Here is a 25198-nt window from a genome sequence, read left to right as displayed (position 1 = left end):
CAAGTTTATATTTATGCAGTTATGAACTATTTCCTTCATTTGAATATATCATTATTTGATGGTTGTGGTGAACTGATGTGATATATTGCAATTCTTACTATGAAGTCTATGTACACTTCAAAGAAAATAAAATTTTTAAATTTTCCGCTAAAGTTAACCTATACTATGTATGATGATGTATGTAGACTTCTCTGCAACCTCTGATAGATCAACGACACTGGTTTTGACTAGGGTCTAGACCCCCGGTCGTGACAAAAATGGTATCAGAGCATTAGGTTAAGTTCCAAGGATAGTAGGTTCACATTAACCATATCGAGTAGTTTCTAACTTATGGTAGTGAAGTGCACCACTATCATGGAATAGAGACTGCATGATGCGTAGAAAAATCTCCCTTCTTCTGATCTTATCGTTCTTTCCTTAATGTATGATTTCATGGTGCTATGAGCGTATCTAACATCAATTCTTATATTTTCTGAAAATGAACACAAGAAGAAACGTTGGCCGGGGAAGAGTAGGAGCAGAAGCAAGGGAGAACCAAGTTCCACCCCAGGCTCTAGTTGCAGGAGTGGCCATGCCAGTTAACCCAGTTAGGTTGATTGATGCTTAGGTGCGGACAACTTTAGCATAGATGGATCGAGAAATCACTGTGCAGGCTCAGGCTATGAAGGCCTAGGCCAACATACAGTAGGCCCGTCGGGAGAACCAACCATCCCATAACATGGCAAACAGGTTGCGAGATGTTACTTGGATGAATCCTCCAATCTTTACATTATCTAGGACTGCAGAGGATTCTCAGGAGTTTGTGGAGGAGGTCCTGAAGATTATTATGGCGATGGGGGACATGGAGATTAAGAAAGCTGAGTTGGCATCATACCAGCTGAAGGATTTTGTAAAGGCTTGGTGCATGATGTGGCAGGATCGCAGGGTGTTGGGTGGAGGTCTGATCACATAGGAGTTTTTTAAGACAACCTTTTTGGAGAGTCTTTCCTAGAGATATGAGAGAGGATAAGGTATAGGAGTTCATCAAACTTAAGCAGGGATCGATGATGGTTAGGGAGTATTCCCTGAAATTCGTTAAATTGTCCAAGTATGCAACTTATCTTGTGTCGAACAGCAGGGACAAGATGAGCAGGTTCCTTACAGGAATCTCAAAGGAATTGGAGGAGAAGTGTTGGGCTGCGATACTCCATGACAGCATGAACTTGTCAAGGCTGATCGTTCATGTCTAGCAGTTTGAGGACAACCAGAAGAAGAGGAGAGTTCGTGAGGTCAAGAGGTCTAACCCTTCTGACTAGAAAGGTTACAGCAGAGGTGGTGGCAGGATCATTTTGGAGTTTGTGATCAACCCAGATTTAAGAAGGGGAATCAGAGTTAAAGGAAAACTAACTCTCAAAGGAGTGCATCACCTAGAAGAGACAGACCCAAGCCCAAGAATGGAAATGAAGGTGATGTGCAGCGTCCCAGAAAGGAATGTGGAAAGTCTGGCCGTATTCACAGTGGAGAGTGCAAACAATGAACATATGCCTTCTTCGGTTGCGGAAAGAGCGGACACATGGATAGGTACTTTCCATAGAATAGGGGTCAGGGTGGAGGTAATGCTCAGCCTAGGCCTAATCACCAGAATGTTATTGAGGGCGAACCTCCTAAGAGGAACAAATTCTATGCCTTAATGGCAGGGAGGAGCAGGATAAGTCTGTTGATGTGGTCACTAGTATGCTGCAAGTTTTCTCAACTTCTGTTTATGCTTTACTTGATCCAGGGTCTACGCTTTCTTTTGTGAATCCCTTGTTTGCTCTTACTTTTGAAACACTACTTGAGGTTTTGCATGATCCTATCATAGTTAGTACTCCCTTTAGGAGAAAATGTAAGAGCTGATAGGATTCATAAAGAATGCCCAATAGTAGTATATGGAAAGACTATGTGTGCAGACCTTGTTGAGTTACCCATGAATGACTTCGATATTATACTTAGTATGAACTGACTCCATAAACCTTATGACTTCATGGATTTCCGTTGTAGGGTTGTGATATTTTGTTTCCTAATTAAGTAGAGTTAGTCTGGGAGTGGTAAAATTTGTGTCGTTGAGGTTCCTTGATATGATCTAGATCATGACATTCCTTCCATAGAATCTGTGCCTGTAATGAATGTGTTCCAAGATGTTTTCCCTGCAGATTTGCCTGGATTCTTTCCCCCTCGAGAGATTGATTTTGGTATCGACCTAGATCCCAATACCAAACCGATTTCAATTCCTCCCTACAGAATGGCTTCATTTGAACTCAAAGAGTTGAAAATCATGTTAAAAGATCTCAATGATAAGGGCTTCATCTAGCCGAGCATATTCTCTGGGGGGGGCTCCAATGTTGTTAAAGAAAAATAAAGATAGAACCCTAGGACGTGTATAGATTATCGGCAGCTCAATAACTATAAAGAACCAAGCATCCACTTCCCAGAATAGATGACTTATTTGATCAGATCCAAGGGTCTAGTTTATTGTCAAAGATTGATCTTCTTTTAGGGTATCATAAACTTAGTGTTAGGGAGGAAGATATCCTAAAGATAGCCTTTCGTACCCGTTATGGTCATTAAGAGTTCCTAGTCATGTAATTTGGTTTCACTAATGCACCAGCTATATTTATGGAACTCATGGACCGAGTCTTCCTTGAATAACTTGATTCTTTCATCATAGTATTCATTGATGACATCCTCATCTACTCTAAGACCAAGGAAGAGCATGAACAACACTTGAGACTAACCTTGTAGGTACTTAGACAACATCAGTTGTGTGCCAAATTCAGCAAGTGTGAATTCTTGCTTAGATCAATGACATTTCTGGGTCATGTTGTGTCTGATTAGGGTGTGGAGGTGGACCCCAGGAAGACTGAGGTTGTTAAGAAGTGGCCAAGACCTTTTACTCCCATGATATCCATAGCTTTCTGGGATAAGCTGGTTATCACCGCAAGTTCATGGAGGGTTTTCCTTCCATTGCTGCCACACAGATAGCTTTGACTAAGAAAAAAGCCAAGTTCGAATGAGCAGACACTTGTGAGAAGAGTTTCCATGAGCTCAAGGACAGACTCACTTCAGCCCTAGTGCTTATGTTGCCTAAATGTTGTGAGAATTACACTGTTTATTGTGACCCATATAGGGTTGGTTTGGGTTGTGTTCTTATGCAGGGTGGTAAGGTGATAGCTTATGCGTCCAGACAGCTGAAGGTTCATGAGAAGAATTACCTCCCTCATGTCCTGGAGTTGGCAGCTGTGGTATTTGCATTTAAGCTTTGGAGGCATTACTTGTACGGCGTGCATGTGGATGTGTTCAAAGACCACAAGAGTCTCCAGTACGTGTTCACAAAGAGGGAGTTGAATCTACGTCAGCGGAGATGGTTCGAGCTGTTGAAGGACTATGACATGAGTGTCCACTACCATCAAGGGAAGGAAAATGTTGTAGATGATGCTTTGAGCAGGTTTAGAAAGAGGAGTACAACCCACATTGATGATGGGAAGAAGGAGTTGGTGAAGGATGTACACAGACTAGCTAGACTGAGTGTACAGTTGACGGGCTCTACTAGTGGGGGTGTTTCAGTTCATCCTAATTCATAATCATCCTAGGTAATTGAAGTCAATAAGGGTCAGCATCTTGATCATGTATTGATGGAGTTGAAGGAGTCGGTGTTGATAAAAAGGAATGAGTAACTTACCTTGGGAGGTGACAGCATACTTAGGTATCAAGAGGTCTCGAGGAGAGGTATGAAGTCACTCGACTGAAAGGAGAGGAAGAAAAACCAAGTTTTGTCAGTCAGACCTCCTCACAGACCCATGGTTACAGGTATTCGATACATCCAGGTTCCACCAGGATGTATCATGACCTTAAGCAGATCTACTGGTGGAATGGCATGAAGAAAGACATTGTTGATTATGTGGGCAAGTTTCCTTATTGTCAGCAGGTTAAGGCAGAGCACCTTAAGACTGGTGGCCTCACTCAGATAAATGAAGTTCCAAGTTGGAAGTGGGAGGCCATTAACATGGACTTCGTGGTTGGTCTTCCGAGGACCATGAGACCGGATGACTCCATATAGGTTATTGTGGATAGGATGACTACGTTTGCCCACTTTATCCCTGTGAAGTCTACTTACAGGGTTGAGGATTATGTGAGACTCTACATTGATGAGATTATGAGGTGGTATAGGATTCCTTTGTCTATCATTTTGGTAAGGGAGATCAGTTCACTTTAAATATCTGGAAATCATTCAAGAAAAGCTTAGGTACGCTGGAAAAGCACAGTACTACCTTCACTCCTCAGACAAATTTGTAGGTAGAGCGAACCATTTAGACATTGGAGGATATGTTGAGGATGTGTATGATCCACTTCAGAGGTAATTGTGACGACCATCTGCCATTGATAGAGTTCTCGTACAATAATAGATATCACTCAGGCATTGGGATGGCACCGTTTGAGGCACTATATGGTAGGAGGTGTAGGTATCCATTTGGGTGGTTTGAGGTTAGAGAGTCATCCATTTTGGGTCCATAGATCATTCATGAGGCCTTAGAGAAGGTAAGGGTGATTAGGGACAGGTTGGCAACTACATACAGTCGGCAGAATTCTTATCCATATAACAAGAAGCGGACCTTAGAGTTTGATGTTGGTTACCAGGTTTACTTGAAAATATCACCCATGAAGGGGGTGATGAGGTTTTTCATGAAGGGGAAGTTGAGTCCGAGGTACGTTAGGCTTATGAGATTCTACAGCGTGTGGGTGAGGTGGCCGATGAGTTGGCGTTGCCTGCGGAGCTAGCTTCATTTCTTCCAGTCTTTCTTGTCTCTATGTTAAAGAAGTGACTTGGTGATCCAACATCAGTTCTGCCTGTTGAATGTTTGGGGGTTGATGAAGAATTGTCCTATGAGGAGGTTCCTGTTGAGATTTTAGATCGGTAGGTAAAGCGGCTGAGAAACAAGGAGGTTTCCATAGTGAAGGTATTGTGAAGGAACCATCCTGTTGAGGGTGCTACGTGGGATGCCAAGGCTTATATGATATCCCGTTGTCCTCATCTTTTCACCTCTTGAGGTTAGACTTCCTACTCTTAAATCTAAATTTCTTTGCCTCTTATATTTTTTGTTGATATTGCTTGATTGTGTAAAGTACTTACGTTATGATATGACCAACATTGTTCTAGAAAATTAGGAGTTTCATTCGGGGATGAATGTTCCTAAGGGGGGATAATGTAATAACCCAAAAATGACTATGTTATATAATGCCTAAACGTACCTAGAATGCCTAGATTAGATCGATTCCACATGGCTTAATATGCAGGGAATCAAACCTCAAAACCTATGCACCAGCTAAGCTAACTAACTTGGTGAGTTAGTTGAGCTTTTCAAGGTTGGGTTCGGCCATGTAGGGCACCGGAATATTAAGATTCACCCGGATGATTCTTAATCAAACTTGAAAGGGGTAATCTTAAGTTTGGACTATCTAGGGGTAAAATGGTCTTTTCTAGGCAAGGGTAGTATTGTAATTACCATAAGTATTTAACTAATTTGACTTTTCGAAAGTTAAGCTTAACCATGGTTCGATACTTGGTGGAAGCAATGTTAAATCTAATAAATTTATATTAATTATATGATTTAAGAAAGGCCATGATAAGTCATTTCACGTAAGCCTTTAAAAAATCATATTTTTAATAGTGAATAGCAAGGAGTCCTAGTTTGACTAAGTCTTCAACAAAAACTCCTACTCCCACACTTACTCCCATCTGTGTCCACTCTCTTTCTCAAACTTATTTACCCTCATTCTCATGTTCATTATCATTAAAAAGAACAAAATTAAAAGTTCATCACTTTTGAAGAACTTGAATGTTAAAACTCAAAAAAAACTAAACTAAAAATGAAAAGCAAAAAAACATTGTTCTTGACGGGTTGTGCTTGAAGTTTGGTGGTGAGGCTTTGGTGTCGTGGAGTTGTCTGCAATTGGAGAAGATTTAGAGGGTTTTCATCGACAAAAGGTATGGATTTTTCTTCCGCTTGGTCTGTTACCCAAGAGACCCCTAAGATTCAGTCGAATTCTAATCCAAAAACATGGAATGTTCCCCGTTGCATGTCCTTGTCACTAGCTTCCATCGAATTTGTAGGTTGGGTGTGTTTTGCTGGTAGAATTTAGAGATGTGATGTGTTTTCATTATGATTATGTTCATTTATGTATATTAAGATATATGTGAGTTAGCATGCTTTCTGAAACTATGTGTTTAACGTGAGTACGCATTGTGTATGTCGTGACCTTGGTCACTGGTTGAAGTGTGTAATATTCATGTTAAATTCTTTTGTTTTGTATGCAATTACTTCAATTAAATCGTGATGTTCATAAGTGGTGTAGTGTTTCTAAATTGAGTGAAAACCCTTAACCAAACGTAACCACGAAAATGCACAAAATAAACGTACGAAATGTCCAATAAATTGTCCAAAAATCTAATGTATAAAATGTTGCTTGAAGAATCAGAGATTTAAAATTGTTTCTTAAAATAAGTGAGGTCATCAAGGATTGTACCCAAGACCTCACTATATGAAGGTTGCTGAAAAATTTAATATTTAAAATAAGGTGAGTGGGATTCGAAATGAGTTAAGGTTGGTGAAGCAACAAGAGAAAAAGGGAAGATAAATAATATGACGTGTGTGGGGTTCGAACCTACAACCTCTCGGATAGATAAAGATGTTAGGATAAAAAATTAAATAAAAGAAAAATGAGGTTGTGGGGGATCGATCCCACAACCTCTCGGTCTAAACAAAGAATTAAGGAAAGAAAGAAAATAAAAGGTATGTGGGCGTGGGGATTCGATCTTGAGTCTCCAAGCCGAGATGTTTAAGACAAAGTGAATAAAAGAAAGAAAGGACGTGTAGGTGTTGGTATTCAATCTCAGGCCCCCAAGCCGAGAATTCTAAATCAAGAATTTATATATAAAACAAACAACAAACTATTATACAAGGGATTCAAAATCGGGTTCTTTTTCCCAAATTCCATATTGACACATAAGTCTTACGTGATTAAATGTTTAATGAATGCTACCTATAGGAATCGAAATTCAAACCTTGGCATACTTACAAGATGCATAAGTCATGAGATGAGACTGTCCGTTTAGGCGGGTATGGGTCTCATTATATCTCCTAGTCTTTGAACCTATGCATCAAACATACAGATCTAGCAGGGTTCAATGCCCTATATACTCTAGCATGTTTTGGTTTCACCTTGTCCAGTGATTCCACCTCTATTCGATGTGGGGTAGACACTTGATTTCATAGAGCTCACATAATTTATGCCGGTTAAAGTTAAAGTTCCCAAACAAAGAATGAGGCCAGCCTCGGTATTGCATAAAATGAAATCAATTATACAAAAGGTGTTTGGTTAGGATAATTAAGAGGTGAAATAGACTCAACTAATGACACTAGGTCATTCTGGGTCATTGCACAATCAACCCGATAAGAGTCTTAAACTACATCCTAGGTATAGCTGGTGTTTGAACCAACCTAGGAATGAATGAAATGAATTAAAATCAAGTATGCATGAATGAATGAAGTAGACTCTGTGTTTTCTAAAGAAGTCTCCCTAGTTGAGGTCCCATATGTTGAGCCCTCATTTTGGGAAGTCCTGATGTTAAGTGCATGATTTCAAGGTCTCATGGCATATAAACGAAAAAAATGTGATATATGTATGTGCTATATGAAATATTTTATGTGTTGTGTACAATATGAAAATAATGATGAGACATGTTACTCTCATAGCATGACTTTCCTAAACCGATTTGGCAAGTCAAACTAACTGGTATTTCCATAACTCATATCGTTAGGAGAGTGATTTCGTTAATCATGTATGTCCTTGGTGTGTACTTGAATACACTCATACTAAGTACAAGTGTGTAATAATCCTATACAATACTTTACTTTTAGGTGCATGTGCAGGTGGACACTAGAGCTTATGAGACTACGTTGAAGCTATCCATACGTGGAGCATTCATCCGGACTTTGTAGGTCCTCATGTTTTCGAGACTACGTTGAAGCTATCCATACGTGGAGCATTCATCCGGACTTTGTAGGTCCTCATGTTTTCGACGATGCTTATCTTTTATATTCTAGCTTAGACGTAATCATGAGCTAGTGGAGAGTGTTCCACTAGTGTTTCTTTATTACTTATTTCAGACAGTGTATTGGTGCCATTTTGGCAACTTTATATTTATGCAATTATGAACTATTTCCTTCATTTGAATATCTCATTATTAGATGGTTGTGGTGAACTGATGTGATATATTGCAATTCTTACTATGAAATCTATGTATATTTCAAAGCAAACAAAAGTTTTAAAGTTTCCACTATAATTAACCTATGCGATGTAATTATTATGTATGTAGGCTTCTCTGCGACCTCTGAGAGGTCAACAACGCCAATTTCGACTAGGGTCCAGACCCCCGGTCGTGTCAACTTTAGAAAACATCTTGAGAATTTTGACTCCTTGATGAAGAGAGATTCAAGGATCAATATCCATACCTTGATGAATCTAATTCTTCACTTTGATGAAGAATTTCCACTCAAAATGGCACCCGAAGTTGTTCCTTGATTTTGGACATCAATGGAGATTTTGGGATTTCTTAAGGGATTTTGGGGTTTTGATTTGAAGAATGAAACATTCCAAGTGTTCAAAACTTATATAGACATTTAAAATACCCAATATACACCTTAGGAACCCCCAAAGCCTGTTTTTGGAAGTGGAATGAATTTACAAATTCACCCTAGTTGGCAGTGAAACTGCACGCAGGGATAGCCATAGACGACTTCCTCATTGATGGGGCGTAAGCCTATTTACAGGTCGTGCTACAATCTTGATGGGTTCAAAGGCTTGGAATAGGTAGATTATCCACCCATGCTAATTATATACCCACGAACATCACCCACGGACCGTCAACCAGGTCATTGGCCGTCGATTGGCTTGTATAGGTGAACTGCCTTTTGGCAGTTTTGGCCACCAACTTAGGTCCTTCCTCAAGGACCCTTTGATGATCCTTGGGGATAGTTTCCCAGAAGTTTCCAATACAGATACGACAGTGTATGATTTTATCACCTCTCACATAAATTTCATCCAAAATGAACAACTCGACGAAACATGCCTAGAAACATAAGGTCATTTCAAGGCACATCTTTCGAATGTCATGGACATTCTTGGACGTTTGACCTCCAAACTCCACGAAAATTGACACACTGCCTATAAATTCTATAATAACTCATATAAGCACCTTAAAACCTCATTAATCACAAATAAACACATAGAACCACATATGAGGCACATAGGTGACTTAGTCATTGAACATCTCGGTCGTCCCTGGACGTTTGACTTCAAATGAACCTAATACTTTAGAAACTTTCTCAATACCATATATTTGAACTATGTAGGACGTTAGACCATCAATACAAAAATGTTAGGCTCTTGTTAACCGAAGTCATTTTTGGGGTCTTACAGTCTCCCCCGATTGGACAGCATTCGTCCTCGAATGACACTTGCCACTCTCTAAACACTTTCAAGAATAGATATTCAACTAGCAATTAATAATTATTCAATACAAAATATTATCAATAAGAAAACATAAATTTCACATAGTCAAGAGATTTACAACACAACAAGAAGTAGGAGATAATTCTATAACTCATTATGCTTCAAAACTCACACGCTTTATTCCAAATAGCATAAACTCATTTTATATTAATATCATACTCATATACATTATTTATAAGCACATTACAAAAATTTTAGACCAAAGAATCAAATAATCAATTTTTTCCAAAATTTTACAGAGAGCAATCTTAATGCTTCAGGATTTTTACCAAATTTTTCAAAAATCCATTTTTTAGGCAATTTATGATATAAACATGCTAATATGCAAAGTAACATCATATAAAAACATTTTTAAAATAATCATAACTTCATAAAATACACAATACAAGAAGTTTATGAATTTCAATTTCAACAAAACTCCTAAACATCATGCACATGCAACATGCTTCTATACAATTCCATCTCATTTACTAACCATACTACCCTACTTAAAAGGAAATCATATTACAAAAAAGAAAAAAGAGAACTTACCAACATCATTATCACTCTCATTCTCATTCTTTTTTGATCCTCTTGCCTGTAGTGCATAGAAATGCCTATTTGTTGGAGCATCTTCCTTTGGGGCACTAGGAGCCACTTGCTTACTCTCCCTTCCTGTAGCCGCAATGGTAGGAAAATATCTCACCTTATGATCATCCTTACCACAACCATCGAAACCACTAGTACCGGCTAGACACTTCCCATTGTTTCTCTTCCTACAAGTGACACATGTAGGCTTTTCATTTTGAGAAGCACCTCCTTTCTCAAATTTCATCTTAGAACTCCTAGGCTATTCTAGAGTTTGAGCGCTCTTCTTAATCATTGTTTTCTCATGATGACTAAAACCACCCCTTTTTAAGTTTCTAGCAATCATCCTAAGTTTAGACTCTTCAATTGCTCTTGCATACACCATGAGTCTAGATATGTCATCGTGCGACATTCTTCCCTTACTAAGTTGGCTACACCCATCACGAAATGACTCATTTCATCCCTTGGATTTGCCACAAGTGAGGGAGCATATTTGGACAACTTAGATAACTTCAAAGAGTATTCCTCAACATTCATATTACCTTGCTTGAGATTGATAAACTCCTCTACCTTAACTTCCCTTATCTCACAGGGAAAAAATTTACCAAGAAAAACTTCCTTAAATTCTTCCCACTCAATAGGACCCAACTCATTTTGCCTATGGCATTTCCATTGCGTGTACCACACTTGAGCAAAATCTTTCAATTGATACGAAGCCAACTCCATTTTCTCCCTAGATGTTACTCCCATAGCATGCACTATCTTGTACACCTCATCTAAAAACTTTTGGTGATCCTCTCCCACCTTAGTGACAGAAAAGATAGGAGGATTTATCCTCACAAAATTTCTTAACCTAGAGGTCATAGTGCTCCCCACCACATTCACCCTATGCACCATACACAAATTAACTTGCATAATCATGGCTCGGGCTATAGCAATCAAAGCTTCTATAATCTCCCTATTAAACATCTCTGGAACCTTAATACCTCCTTCCACATTAGGAATAGGATCACCTTGAGGAGTCACTTGGGCACCTTGGACTCCTTGACCACCTTGAGGAACTTGCTCAACTTGAGGAGGAATCTGTTCATCCATCCCTTCCTCTTCCAACCTTATAGCGGCCATCCTTATAGTATTCATCTCCTAGAAACACAAGGAAACATATTAAAAAGGGTAATCATAACATTTCCTCTACCGCACGACATAGGAGTAGAAAAAAGGGAACCTCTATCGTCCTATAGCCTCTCGCCCATAGATGTGTTGTGACTCACACTGATGGTCAAGACTCTACTAGATGTGACTCAAATGAGACTTTTTGATTCCTATACTACTTTCAAAAACCTACACTCTGATACCAAGATTCTCACATTCCAAGACCACACCCTAGAAGTTAGGGTACAATCTCGGATGGTAACCGGTGTACTCGACCTCTCAGAGGTCTTATACAAGCCCTTTTATATCATGCATTGCATAAACATAGTGAAAAGTAGGGCGAAATTAAAAGTTTTCACAAAACATATCATAGTCTTTAAAATATCTTTCATATAAATCAATAGGAAATATCAAGTCTCAATGTAATTATCTTAAGACACAAGAATACTTGCGACACGACCCATACTTCAAAATACGAATATAGAAATACTTAGTCTATTACAATACTTCAAATGGAAAATATAAAAGACATATATGCCTCGAGTCAAATGAGGACTTACATAGATTTCTCTTGAACGATGCTATGGTCCAAGTCTTCACTTCTCAAAGCTCCCCACCTACCAAGAACTATATAGATAGATAAAAGCATGGAGTTAGTACAACCACATGTACTAAGTATGGAATTATGGATAAAAATCATGAAAATGGACATTCATTGGAAATATGCATCTATTCATTTAAAATCATAGTATAATCATAAAAACAACATTTAACAACTTGGAAACACATAGGATAACATTGAAAATAAAAATCAAATTTTAGAGATCACTTTATAGTGAACTTATTCACTGTTACAGTGAATTATTTCACTGTACAGTGAAGATGCTTATTCTTCACTTAAGACCACCTTTAGCATGTAATTTTCCCAATCAAAGCTATCCTAAGATTCACTTTAGTCACACAAAGAGATAATTCCCATACACCCTACCTATATGTGCCTAAACGACCCTTAAGATTACTTATAATGAGTCACATATACATTTCAAGACATCAAACATATCAACATATAGACAATATGACATTTCCTCATCAAACTCTATCAAAAGATAATGTCCATGATTGACCTCTTAAAGACTACCTAAATAATTCTTAAGACTTTCTAAGTTCAGATCATGTCCACATAATCAACATCTTCCCTAATTAGAGTCATTCTTAAGACTCATCTAGGTAAGATACGAAGTGACCATTCCTATGCCCCCTTCACACCTTAACTAGACAACCCATAAATACTCTAGATAGGTACTTATTCCTTTTACATACTTCATAATCATAACATAAGTCATTAGTTCATAAGTTGATAAAGACTCATACATCACATAAAGGACATTCAAGTAATGCTCTTGGACATGACCTAGGGACTCTAACTAATATCTTCAAATCCTATTGTGAAATGTCTAAATAGTGTCCCATACCACCACCTAAACTTCATAGAACTTCTCTAGTACTCGTAAGTATGCCATATGATGAGAATAGACAATAATCGACATAGACCATGATATTTAGACATGGAAATTGGAGTTCTAACATACTCCGATGAGGGAGTCCTACTTGCCAAGGGTAGAACTAGAACACATATGTAGGAACATGGTTAAGGAGTACAAGGGCTTTTATGCGCTCTAGTCGATGTCCTTCTTAATTCTAAAAAGATCAAGAATTGCGGTCCTTTAGATTCAGTCTTTCTTGATTCATAATCAAGACGAAAGGCCTCACTCTCAAGTAGAGCTATATTGTACTCTAGTCACATTCTCAAGTAGAGATACTTCCAATAATATAATCACTCGGTTCTAGCCTTGGTTCTCATAGAGCAATTGACATTAAAGGGTCACATGAAGAGGTTCCTTATCTAGTTCGTAACCTAATCACATTCATCCTACCAAAGAGTTCCACTAGGGTTACCTTTCAATGGCGACTAAGATAACTCATTATAACTTTCCTAAGAATTAATATGATGTTCTAGCCAATTAACCTTAAGTCCACCATTCCGTTACATGAAGAATAACATTATGGCACTCGACTTCAACATTCATAACATAACCTTTACCACATACATGGCCATCTTAATATCCTCTAAAGTCTCACATATCTTTCCTTTGTCCATGAAAAGGGTGAACAAATCTACCTAGTCAAGGCATCTCGTACTCACATATCATTAATACATAAGTCAAGAAAGGGACACAAGTCTACCAAACAAGACACAACATTCTTTTCCCTTTTCACATATACCATATCAATCTTTTAAGCACTTAGGAATGAACATTATCTTCTTAATGTCATCCCATACATTACTATATAATTAGCAATATAACAATCATAACTCATATAGTCAAGTAGGAACAATCATGTATCAACATCTAAGACTACACATATAAGCACATAGTCATAGTCTAACATGATCACCTACATAACATCAATAGATTACCTATGCTTTCACATTCCTTAACAAGTAATAAATACCATCATACTTTACAAAATAAAAAACACAAATAGCCACATTACTTCATTTAGTGTCGACAAGGACATGATCATCATATTGCATAAATTAACTCCGACAAAGCCACGTCAATTCATATAACACCGCCACCATAAGTGGACCATACTAATCAAAACATAATTGAAGTATAAAAAAATAAAATAAGAGAAATAGGGCACCATACCCTCTCAACATCCTCAATACCTCAACTTGATGCTAATTCATCCAATTCAATAACATAAGGCCCTTACAATGGCCATGAACAGTAATTCAATGTAGAAACAATGATAATCAATGAAAATAGGTAAATCCAATAGAGATTAAACAATATAATATAACCTAGATATCAATTAAACACAATTCTTACATCATCAGAAAGCCCATAGAAATCTACACTAGAATTCAACAACATTAGATTAATATCAAGTAACGCATAACTTAGTCAAAATCTAGGGTTCATATTATTCATGGGTTCATAGGAAATTTAGGTTAATACGATATTAATTAAATCATTATTAAATTTTTAGAAATCATTAATGCAAGAACACATGGTAGAATCATGAAATTGGACAATTAAACTTGAAAACTTTAGAAAATATCTTTAGAATTGGGCCTCCTTGATGCAAAGAGTTTCGAGGATCAATATCCATACCTTGATGAATCTAATTCTTCACTTTGATGAAGAATTTTCACTCAAAATGTTACCTCCAAGCTGTTCCTTGATTTTGGACTTCAATGGAGACTTTGGGATTTCTTAAGGGATTTTGGGGGTTTTGATTTGGAAGAATGAAATATTCTAAGTGTTTAACACTTCTATACACATTTAAAATTCCCAATATACCACTTAGGAACCTCCAAAGTATATTTTTTGAAGTGGGATCAGTTTATAAATTTACCGCTAGATTGGCAGCGAAACTGCACGCAGGAACAACCAAAGACGACTTCACAATCGACAGGGCATAAGCCCACTTACGGGACGTGCTGGCAACCATCGATGGTTTCAAAGGCTTGTAAAAAGTAGATTATCCACCCAGTCTATGTTTATACCCACACCCATCACCCACGGACCGTCAACCAGGCCACTAGCCGTTGATTTGCTTCCGTAGGTGAATTGCCTTTTGGCAATTTCGGCCACCAACTTAGGTCCTTCCTCAAGGACCCTCGGATGGTCCTTGGGAATAGTTTCCCATACATTTCCAACCCAAATAAGATTTTCTATGATTTTAACACCTCACAAATAAATTTCATCTAAAACTAACACGTAAAACTTGATGAAACATGCCTATACACAAAAGGTCATTTCAAGGCACATCTTTCAAACGTCATGGACGTTCTTGGACGTTTGATCTCAAAGCTCCAAGAAACTTGACACACTGAATAATAATTATATAATAACAGATTTATAGACCTTAAAACCTCATAAATCATAGAATATCACATAAAACCACATATGAGTCACATAGGTGACTCAGTCGTCGAACGTCTTAGTCGTCCTTTGACGTTTCACTTCCAATGCAACTAATAATTTTAGCTACTGCCTCTTTACCATATAATAAACCAATTTAGGACCTTAGAAAATCAATACAAACCTGTTAGTATCTAATTCACCTAAGTCATTTTTGGGGTCTTACAAATCCTCTCCCACTTTAGGGCCAAGAAAGATAGGAAGATTCATCCTCACAAAATTTCTCAACCTAGAGGTCATAGTGCTCTCCACCTCATTAACCCTAGGACCCATACTCAAATTAACTTGAATACTTACAGCTCGGGCTAGAGCAAACAAATCCTCCCTAATATCCCTATTACTTAATGCATGGGGATCCTCATTACCCTCACCCACAATAGGGACTTGAGCACCTTGAGGAACTTGATCAACTTCCTCAACTTGAGGAGGGATCTTCTATTGAACCTCATTCTCTTTAACTCTCCTAGCCAGTGTCCTTCTCGTATTCATCTTCCTGGAAACACAAAGAAACCATAAGAAAAGAGTACTCATAATTTTTACTCTACGACAAGACATAGGAGTAAAAAAGAAGGGAAACTCTATCGTCGTATAGCCTCTCGCTCATAGATGTATGGCGACTCACAACGATGGTCAAGACTCTACTAGACGTGACATGATTAGACTTTTTGGTTTCTAATACTACTTTCACAAACCTGTGCTCTGATACCAAGCTTGTCATATCCCAAAACCACACCCTAAAAGATAGGGGCAATCTTGGATTGCAACCGGTGTAATTGACCTCTCGGAGGTCTTGTACAAGCCCTTACATATCATTCATCACATAAACATATTTAAAAGTAGTGCGGAATTAAAACTTTTCACTAAACATATCACAGTCCTCTAAAACTCTTTCATATAAAGCAATAGGAAATACTAAGTCTCAATCTCATCATATTAAGACACTAGAATACTTAGAACACGGCCCATACTTCAAAATACGGATATAGAAATACTTAGTCTATTACAATACTTTGAATGGAAAATATAAAAGACATAAATGCCCTCGAGCCAAATGAGGACATACTTCAACATCTCTTGAATGATGCTATGGTTGAAGTCTTACTTCCCAAAAGCACCTCACCTACAAAGAACTATATAGCATGGAGTTAGTACAACCACATGTACTAATTACATTATGCATAAAAATCATAAAAATAGACTTTTATTGGAAATATGCATATTTTCTTTTAGATATTATATTATAATCAAAAGAAAACCATTTTACAACTTGGAAACACATAAGATTATACTTAAACAAATTAATATATTTTTAGGATCTCTTAACAATGAGTCGATTCACTATTACACTGAAGTCTCTTCACTGTACAGTGAAATGCTTAACCTTTAATTTAGACACCCTTTGGCATCCCACTCAAAGCTATGCTAAGATTCACTTAAGTCACAAAAGAGAGATCGTACATACACCCTCTCTAGACGTGCCTAAACGACCCTTAAGATTACTTATAATGAGTCACATACACACTTCAAGACATCAATCATATCAACATATAGACACTATGACATTTCCTAGTCGAAGGACAACAAAAGACTTACTTAAGTAGATCAAGAAGATAACGTCCATGATTGACCTCTTCAAGACTACCTAAATAATCTTTAAGACTTCCTAAGTTCTTATCATGTCCACATAATCAACATCTTCCCTAACTAGAGTCATTCTTAAGACTCATCTAGGTAAGATATGAAGTGACCATTGCAATGCCCCCTTCACACCTTATCTAGAGAACCCTTAACCACTCTAGATAGGTACTTATTCAGTTTACATTCTTCATAACATAAATCATTAGCTTTTAATTCATTTAAGACTCATACATCACATAAAGGACATTCAAGTAATGGTCTTAGACAAGAACTAGGGACTCTAACTAACACTTTCAAAGCCTATTGTCCAATATCTAGATAGCGTCCCATACCACTACTTAAACTTCATAAAACTTCACAAATGATAGTAAGTATCCCACATGATGAGAATAGGAAATAACCGACATAGACCATGATATGTAGACATGGAATCCGGAGTGCTAACCTACTTCGATAAAGGTGTTCTACTTTCAAGGGTATAACTAGGACACATCCCATGTAGGCACATGACTAAGGAATATGAAGGTCTTTTATGCACTCTAGTCTTATTCTCAAGTAGAGGTACATTGTACTCTAGTATCATTCTCAAGTAGAGCTACTTCCCGTTACATAATCACTAGGTGTAGCCTTGGTTCTTATAGAGTAATTGACATTAAAGGATCACATAAAGAGGGTTCCTTATCTAGTTAATAACCCAATCACATTTACTTTACAAAAGAGGTCCCCTTAGGGCTACCTTTCAATGGAGACTAAGATATCTCATTATGACTTTCCTAAGGATTAATATGATGACATTTTAGACAATTAACCTTAAGTCCACCATTTGTTTACATGAAGGATACCATTACGGCTCTCGACAGTAACATTTATAACATAACCTTTACCACGTACATGACATTCTTAACATCCTCTAAGGTCTCACATATCTTTCATTCATACAAGGGTGCACTAAGCCTACCTAGTCAAAAAATCTCATAACATTCATTCATATATCAAGTAAGGGACACAAGTCTACCAAGCAAGACACTACACTCTTTCACTTAATCACATATAGCATATCATTCTTTAAAGCACTTAGGATTACACTTATCTTGTTAATGTCATCCTAAACATTATTATATCATTATCAATATAACGATCATAACTCATATAGTCAAGTAGGAACAATCATGTATCAACATCTAAGAATACACATATAAGAACATAGTCATAGTCTAACATGATCACCTACATAACATCAATAGATCACATATACTTTCACATTTATTTAAAAGTATATAGATATTATCATAATCACATAATCAACTACACAAATAGCAACATTACTTCAAGTAGTGCCGACAAGGCCATGATCATCATATTGCATAAAGTAACACCGACAAGGCCATGTCAATTGCAAGTAAAGCACATAATACCACCACCATAAGTGGACCATACCAATCACAACATAATTGAAGTATAAATAACATCAAAATAATCAAAATAGGGAAGCTCACCACCACCACATCCTCATTACCTCAATTCAATGCTAAATCATCCAATTCAACCTCATAAGGCCTTTACGAACCATGAAAAATAATTCAATGTAGAAAGTATGATAATCAATGAAACTAGGTAAATTCAATAGAGATTCATCAATGTAAGATAACCTAGATATCAATTGAATACAATTCTTTCATGTGATTGTTGACTCAACATTGATTTCGTGCTTGAGTTGGAGGGCTCTCCCTCCATCTATCGAGTCAAGTAATTCGCTATCGGAAATTTCTTTGCCGCCTATCTCATGCCATGCTTATTCTTTCTCCGGATCGGTTCCTAGTGTCAGTCAATCATGATTCTCCATCAAGAGAGGGAAGATCCTTGACTTTAGGTTAGGCTGGTGATGCGTTCACCCACTTGCACGCTTCCTTGCAAGCACGAATCCTTAGTTCGCCCGCTAACACACGGGCCAGTGTACTCTTATCGCTAACCCCGAGAGAGGCTATACTCTAAGATCCAACCGACTCATTATCCTTGGACGCAAGGATTAAGAAATAGCGATGTATCAGGGACTGAGCGTACCTTCTGTAGCCTTCGGGTCATCCTTGAGGACTTTATGCGGGGTCCTTGGAGAGTTGTACCAGGAAGTTTCCAACATAAATGTAAACCTTAACATGTGAAGGACCTTTCACATCGATTTCACCCAAAACAAACACTCTCAACACGTCCAAACATGCTAGGCCCACTCATGACACATAACGCACGTCTAAAGGCCTAACTTTCTAGCGTCTTGGACGTTCTTGGACGTTTAACCTCTAAACTTCATAAAACTCAAAATACTACCTAGAAACATCATTATTACTCATATAAGGATTTTATAAGCCAATGACACCCACATAAGCACATAAAAACATCTAAGGCCTCTTGGTGACAAGTCATCGAATGTTTGGGTCGTCCCTTGATATTTGACTTCCAAATGACTTCAAATCACTCATTAAAACTTTAAAACAATTAATTAACATTTCAAAAATCTTAGAGGCACATGTGAGGCTCTTGACACCCTAACTCATTTTGGGGGTCTTACAATATCCCCCACTTGGGAACATTCATACTTTAATGACACTTAGAACACTTTAATCACAACAAGGACATCAATGAATCATAGAGCAGCTCACAGCATTCAAAATATAACACCCTAAAATGAACGAAGGTTAACTAGAGATTTGAGATTGTTTTTAGAGTTAATTTTTTTTTAAAAAAGAGTTCTATTTATGTTCTTAGGTAGTTTGTGAAGTTCGGAAGTGAAACATCCATGACATTTGCAAAGTGTGCCTTACAGAGTGCTTGTGTGTCTTTGTGTGTTTGAGTGAGTTTTACGTGTTTGTTTTAATTGAAATTGATGTGGGATGTTACTAAGACTTAGATGAGATAGTTTATGGGTTTAACATTTGGATACGGCCCCACCTAGGACCCACAAGGAGCCCTAGAGAAGGGCACAAGAGAAGAACCCAAACTGCTTTGGCAGTGTCCATCAACGAGGGCAAACGACGGTCAGTGGTCCAACCAACGGTCAATCGACTTGCCCCGTTGATTGGACCTTCAAGGTAGGTTTTCCAGGCTCAAAATGGAGCTAAGTATCAAACCACAAGACCCTACCAATGGACCATTGATGAATAGATGGTCCGTTGGTACTAACCATCGATGGAGGCTGTCCAAAAGCTGCATTTTCTGCCAAGGCTTGGGGTGTTTGGTAAATTCACCCCAAGTCTTTTATGAACCATAGATGTTTATTTTAGGGTTTATTAGGTATATTAAAGTGTTTAAACCCTAATACCCAATTTTAGACCTCATTTCCTAAAACCAAAAATCCATTTCTCTTAGAAGACTCTCTCAAGTCACCATGAAAACTAGAACTCAACAAGGAACTAGGAGGGCTGTTGGTAGTCGTTTATTCATAAAAAAATCATTGGGGTTTCTTCAATTTTAGGTATGGTATATATCCTTGAACTCTATTCCATTCAAGGATCCCCTTTCTAAAAGATTTCAAAAGGAGTTTTCCAAACCTAACTTCTTCTATCTTCAACCCTAAATATGGGTCTTGCATGAAAATGTTTCTAATGATACAAATATGATGTTTCTAATGTAATTTGCTGATTTTAATGCTAAAACTTCAATGAAAACATGTTAAAGCTGTAAATGAAATTTTGGCTTAAGGAATGAGTTAAATGAGCATGAATTGGTAGTCTTTGAGCTTTGGTTTATTATGGTTGGTATTGTTGTTTTGATACTGCCCTAAGGGATATATTATGATGAAATATTGACAAAAATATTATGGGTGAGGGGATCTTGGATTAAAGGGTAAGTAGGATATATTGTTTAGCTTTAATTATGAAATACTCTTGAGTGGTATGGTCCACCTTGTTAGTGGCGGTGTTTACTTGAATTGTATGAATGTGAAGTTACTTGTTTTTTTTGAATGAGGCCATGAAGACTTATTATGTGAAGTAAGATGATAATAATGTTATTCTTGTTAAACATGCCTTATGAAGCTATTATGTGAAGTATGTTAGAGAGTAGCGTAAATGAAGTATATGATTATGTGAAGCATGTAAAGTGTGTGATGTGATGAATGAAGGGCTAAGCATGTTTAGAAGTTAAATGTAAATTAAATGATGATTATGTGCAAGGTGTGTTCATATATACACACTCACTCACACTTAAATGAATAAATTAAGCTAAGATAAGTCGTAAAGGGGAGTTTTGGGGTGAACACCCCCACTACATCATAAGATCTCTCTAAGATAGGTTGGAGGATGAATTCCCATTATGAGTTGAGATGTGGTGTTCACTAGTTATCCTTAACATATAGTTTATAATGTTTAGAATCTGTGGGGGTTATGCCTAGTACCGAGAGGATATGAGGAAGAGGTGGTTACACTTCGTGAGTCTTGATGTTTTTTTTCCAATGTACCTCTTGAAATGTGTACTCCTCGTTAGTATAGAATGAGTTAGTTAGTAACAATCTCCTTATCCCTTAACTATGCGCCTGCATAGGTGTATCTATTGGGAAAGCCATGTAAAGCTAAGAGAATGACCTTACTCTAGGCAAGTGAGGATCCCTCAACCGATAGAAATTTATGTCGAGATTCCATGTCTAGCTCTTATGGTCTATGTAGTTTAAGCTAACTCCCACAAAGGTAATGAAAATGCTAAGTCTAGAGTTTACTACTTAGGGTAGGTAGTGGAATGGGACGCTATCTATCCATTGTACTAGGTAGGCATTCCAAAAAGGGAGTCTTGGTGAGCCTTATGTCAATTGAATAAATTTAGTCTCCTAAAAGAACTTACTACTTAGGTTAGGTATTGGAATGGAACGCTATCTATCCATTGCACTAACTAGACCTTCAGAAAGGGTAGTCTTGGTGCCAAGACTTCTAAAAGAGTGTACTACTCAGGGTAGGTGGTGGTATGGGATGCGATCTACTCATTGCACTAAGTAGGAATTGTGATATGGAAGTCTTGGTGGGTTGTTTGGGTGTTCTTCTAATGTCTTGTCATTGAGTGGGGGCCTTGTTCTCCCGAGGTGAGTAAGCCAAAAAGGAGTAGTTTTGAGGATCAGTTTGGTGTATATTGAAGGAGGCATATGTGTACTTCCTTAATGTCTTACCTTAGTGAAACTTAGGATAATCCTTAGTTAGGTAAACTCCTACGTAAATGAGTTCACTTACTCTTTGTTTGGCCTTGGAAGTTCACTCCTTTAGTATATAATTAGTTCACTGTAATGTCCAAAGTGAGTTCACTGTAACATTTGAAGGCTTACTGTAAAATGGTCTTTTTTGGTTAAATTATGGAAATGCTTCTCTAAGTGTTAAATGATGTTTCTGATAATGTTTTTTTTTCTAAATTTATGAATGCTTTAATTATTCGTCATGAAAGCTTATTTTACAAAAATGTCCCTTTCTACATGTTTTGGCATATATCATACTTATTACATTGTTTTGTCTAGCCCCATACTTTTCTATACTCTATAAGTGTTATGCCTCGTATTTTTTTTATACGTAGTGCGCATCGTGATCTAGAAGACGTAAAGAAATATTAGGCAAGGATGTTATTTCCAAATGTGATATTAAGTATGAGTTGGGTAATGTAAGTGCCATTAACTTTAAGTGAGGGATTAATTAGTGGCTAATTTGGATTGATTTAATCCAATGGGCCCCACCACTCAAGGCAAAAATTAAAAAGGGATCAGATTGTGGGCTGGCCTTAGTGGACAGGTGTAGAGGGGGGCTGCCTCCACTTCATACTATTAAATGAGGTGGAGAAATCCACTCCATGCTATATAAAGTGATGAAATGCATTGCTGCATATCATCTTCTTCTTCACCACTTGTCTTAGGCAGCCATGGAAATGGAGAAACCAACCCTGCAACTCTTGGCCAGCAGCTGCAAATAATTTGGTTAGTAATCTCCTTGTTTGGTGTGTTAATTCTTTAGAATACCCTTGTTAATTATCCATAATTTTAAGAAGGGGGCGTGACCAGTAGCTTAGGAAGTTTGTTTTAGTTATTGAATGTGCTAAGTATGAATGGAAACCATAATCGGATTATTAGTGGTGTCGTGTTGGTGCTTGGGCTGTTTTGATTAAAGCAAACTGCAGGAAAATTTTGTTTTGGCATTATGTATATGTTGAATGTGATTATGAGTATATACTCCAAATGATGAATACGATAAGGTAGATGTGTTGCGAATTATAAAACGAGTTATCGCTCGGTGTGTCGTTGCTTCGCTGCTATAGTTGCCGAGACAGAACTGTTTTGGGGAGGGGGCTGTTTAATATGATTCTTTGGGTTATATGTGTTATTGGTATTGCTGTGGATAATTTGGATTGTTGTCGGATTGGGACGAAGTAAGGAAAATAGGGGAGGTGCTGCCGAATTTTCGTTAGATTATTAGCTAGCTTACAAGAAAGTAAAGCACGATGTTTATCTAATTGCGGCACGATTGTTGCTTGTTATAGATTAATAGCTTGAGCAGTAAATATTGGACGTGCGGCTCGATTATACGGTATGTAACGCTGTCCCTTCTTTCTTTGCTAGGCATGACTTTTAAAAATAAGCGAATAACGGACAGATTTGATACTTACCTCTAAAGCGTCTAGGTGATGTATATTCTTGCTTCCACAATTATTCCTCTATATATCGGCTATGTCTAAGGTTATGATGATCTCTAATATCTATGGTAATGCTTCTTAGAGTCATTGAGATTTTACGTTTCCATATCGTATTAAAGGTTCATAATCTTGATAAAACATTAATCTTTGGTAATACTCCTTGCTGGTTCACGTTGATTGTTCTATTGAGTTATAAGAAATGATTTTAATTGCATATGGTTGCTCATAATATTCTGCTCGTGCATAGAGTCATTTATCATTTCACCGAGTCCCGGGCCGGTAATGTTCGTGCGGAGTTTCTTACATATGTCACCGAGTTCCTCACTAGAGGGCCGGGTATGTATATTATATATATGATTGGTGATGAGGATGGTTATGATGATGATGATGACGGAGATGACGTGATGATTATTTTGCCGAGCCCCTTACTGGGGAAGCTGGGCACCTTAAATGTTAAATATATGCATGATTTTCACTTAAAAGGTATATGTGAAGCGATATTTTGTTTCGACTTGCCATATTGGTATCCTGTCATCTTTATCTTATGCTTTACATACTCAGTACATTGTCCGTACTGACCCCCCTTTCCTTGGGGGGCTGCGTTTCATGCCCGCAGGTGTAGACACGCAGTTCGGTGATCCTCCCGCCTAGGATATCTACTCTGCTGATTGGGAGAGCTCCACTGTTTCGAAGCCCAATCGTTTTGGTACATAACTTTTGTGTAGTCTTTTGCTCGTCTATGGGTATGGCGGGGCCCTGTCCCGTCGAGTTTCACTAATATACTCTTAGAGGTCTGTGGACATTATGTGGGTTGTATATATATGTTTTGGATAATGGTCTGGACATGGTTTGTTTGGGATGTCCGCTTGTACAGGGGCAGCCTTGTCGGCTACGTACATCATTGTGTATTGTGTAGTGGCAGCCTTGTCGGCATACGTATGTTATTATGCTTTGAATAGTGGCGGCCTTGTCGGCTCGCGTATGCTATTATGGTTGAATGGTTATGACTCCTTATGAGACAGGTCCTCTTATATATATATGACGTTGGGGTTGGCTTGATTTGATTAAATTCCATATTGTCTTAGTTTCAGTTGGTCATACTTAGCAGGTTTGTATGTGGGTGTCCAAAACGGGCACTAGTCACGACCTATCGGGTTGGGTTGTGACAATAAGTATAAGCTTGAGGACATAGTCTATGTTTTTCTTAGTTTTAATATTAAGAATTATTATGTATTTTTCTTAGAATGTAAAAGGTTGTGTCCCTAAGATATTATATCGTGTCTTTAAGTTGGCTTGTGAAGATGAGATTCTCTAAATATTTATGAAAGACTAGATTTTTATTAAATTTATTGAAAAGTTTTAATTCTGCACTACTTCTCATGTCTTATGTAATGAATGATAGTTAAGGGCTTGGACAAGACCCCAAAGGGTCAAGTACGCCCAGTCATGAACCAAGGGTTCTCCCTAACTTCTAGGGGGTACTTTCAGGTCGTGACACATAACATCATCACAAAGAAGTCAATGTACGAAACTTACAAGTAACACAAACTTCAAACCATTCAACACTCAATGCAACACAAGCAAGAAAAATCTTTATTCACTCACTCTGT

The 25198-nt window shown here is 37.7% G+C and overlaps 1 protein-coding gene across 18 annotated transcripts in view; it reads left to right on the top strand.

Moving 5' to 3' along the window:
* Nucleotides 1–24657, top strand: part of LOC138348271 (uncharacterized) — a 106157-nt gene extending 81500 nt beyond the window's left edge. For 10 of the 18 annotated variants that reach the window (XR_011220603.1, XR_011220596.1, XR_011220594.1 and 7 more), the window contains one exon: nucleotides 24205–24657. The gene's annotated coding sequence lies outside the window, so the exon portion shown is untranslated. Of the gene's footprint in view, nucleotides 1–23435; nucleotides 23483–24204 lie in introns of those variants that run through there. The other 8 variants (XR_011220607.1, XR_011220602.1, XR_011220610.1 and 5 more) reach the window with 3 other exon arrangements.
* The last annotated feature ends 541 nt before the right edge of the window (nucleotides 24658–25198 follow it).

This window comes from Solanum lycopersicum, chromosome 4 (assembly GCF_036512215.1).
Source record: "Solanum lycopersicum chromosome 4, SLM_r2.1".
NCBI classification, from domain to species: domain Eukaryota; kingdom Viridiplantae; phylum Streptophyta; class Magnoliopsida; order Solanales; family Solanaceae; genus Solanum; species Solanum lycopersicum.
This window is presented reverse-complemented; position numbering and strand designations above follow the sequence as displayed.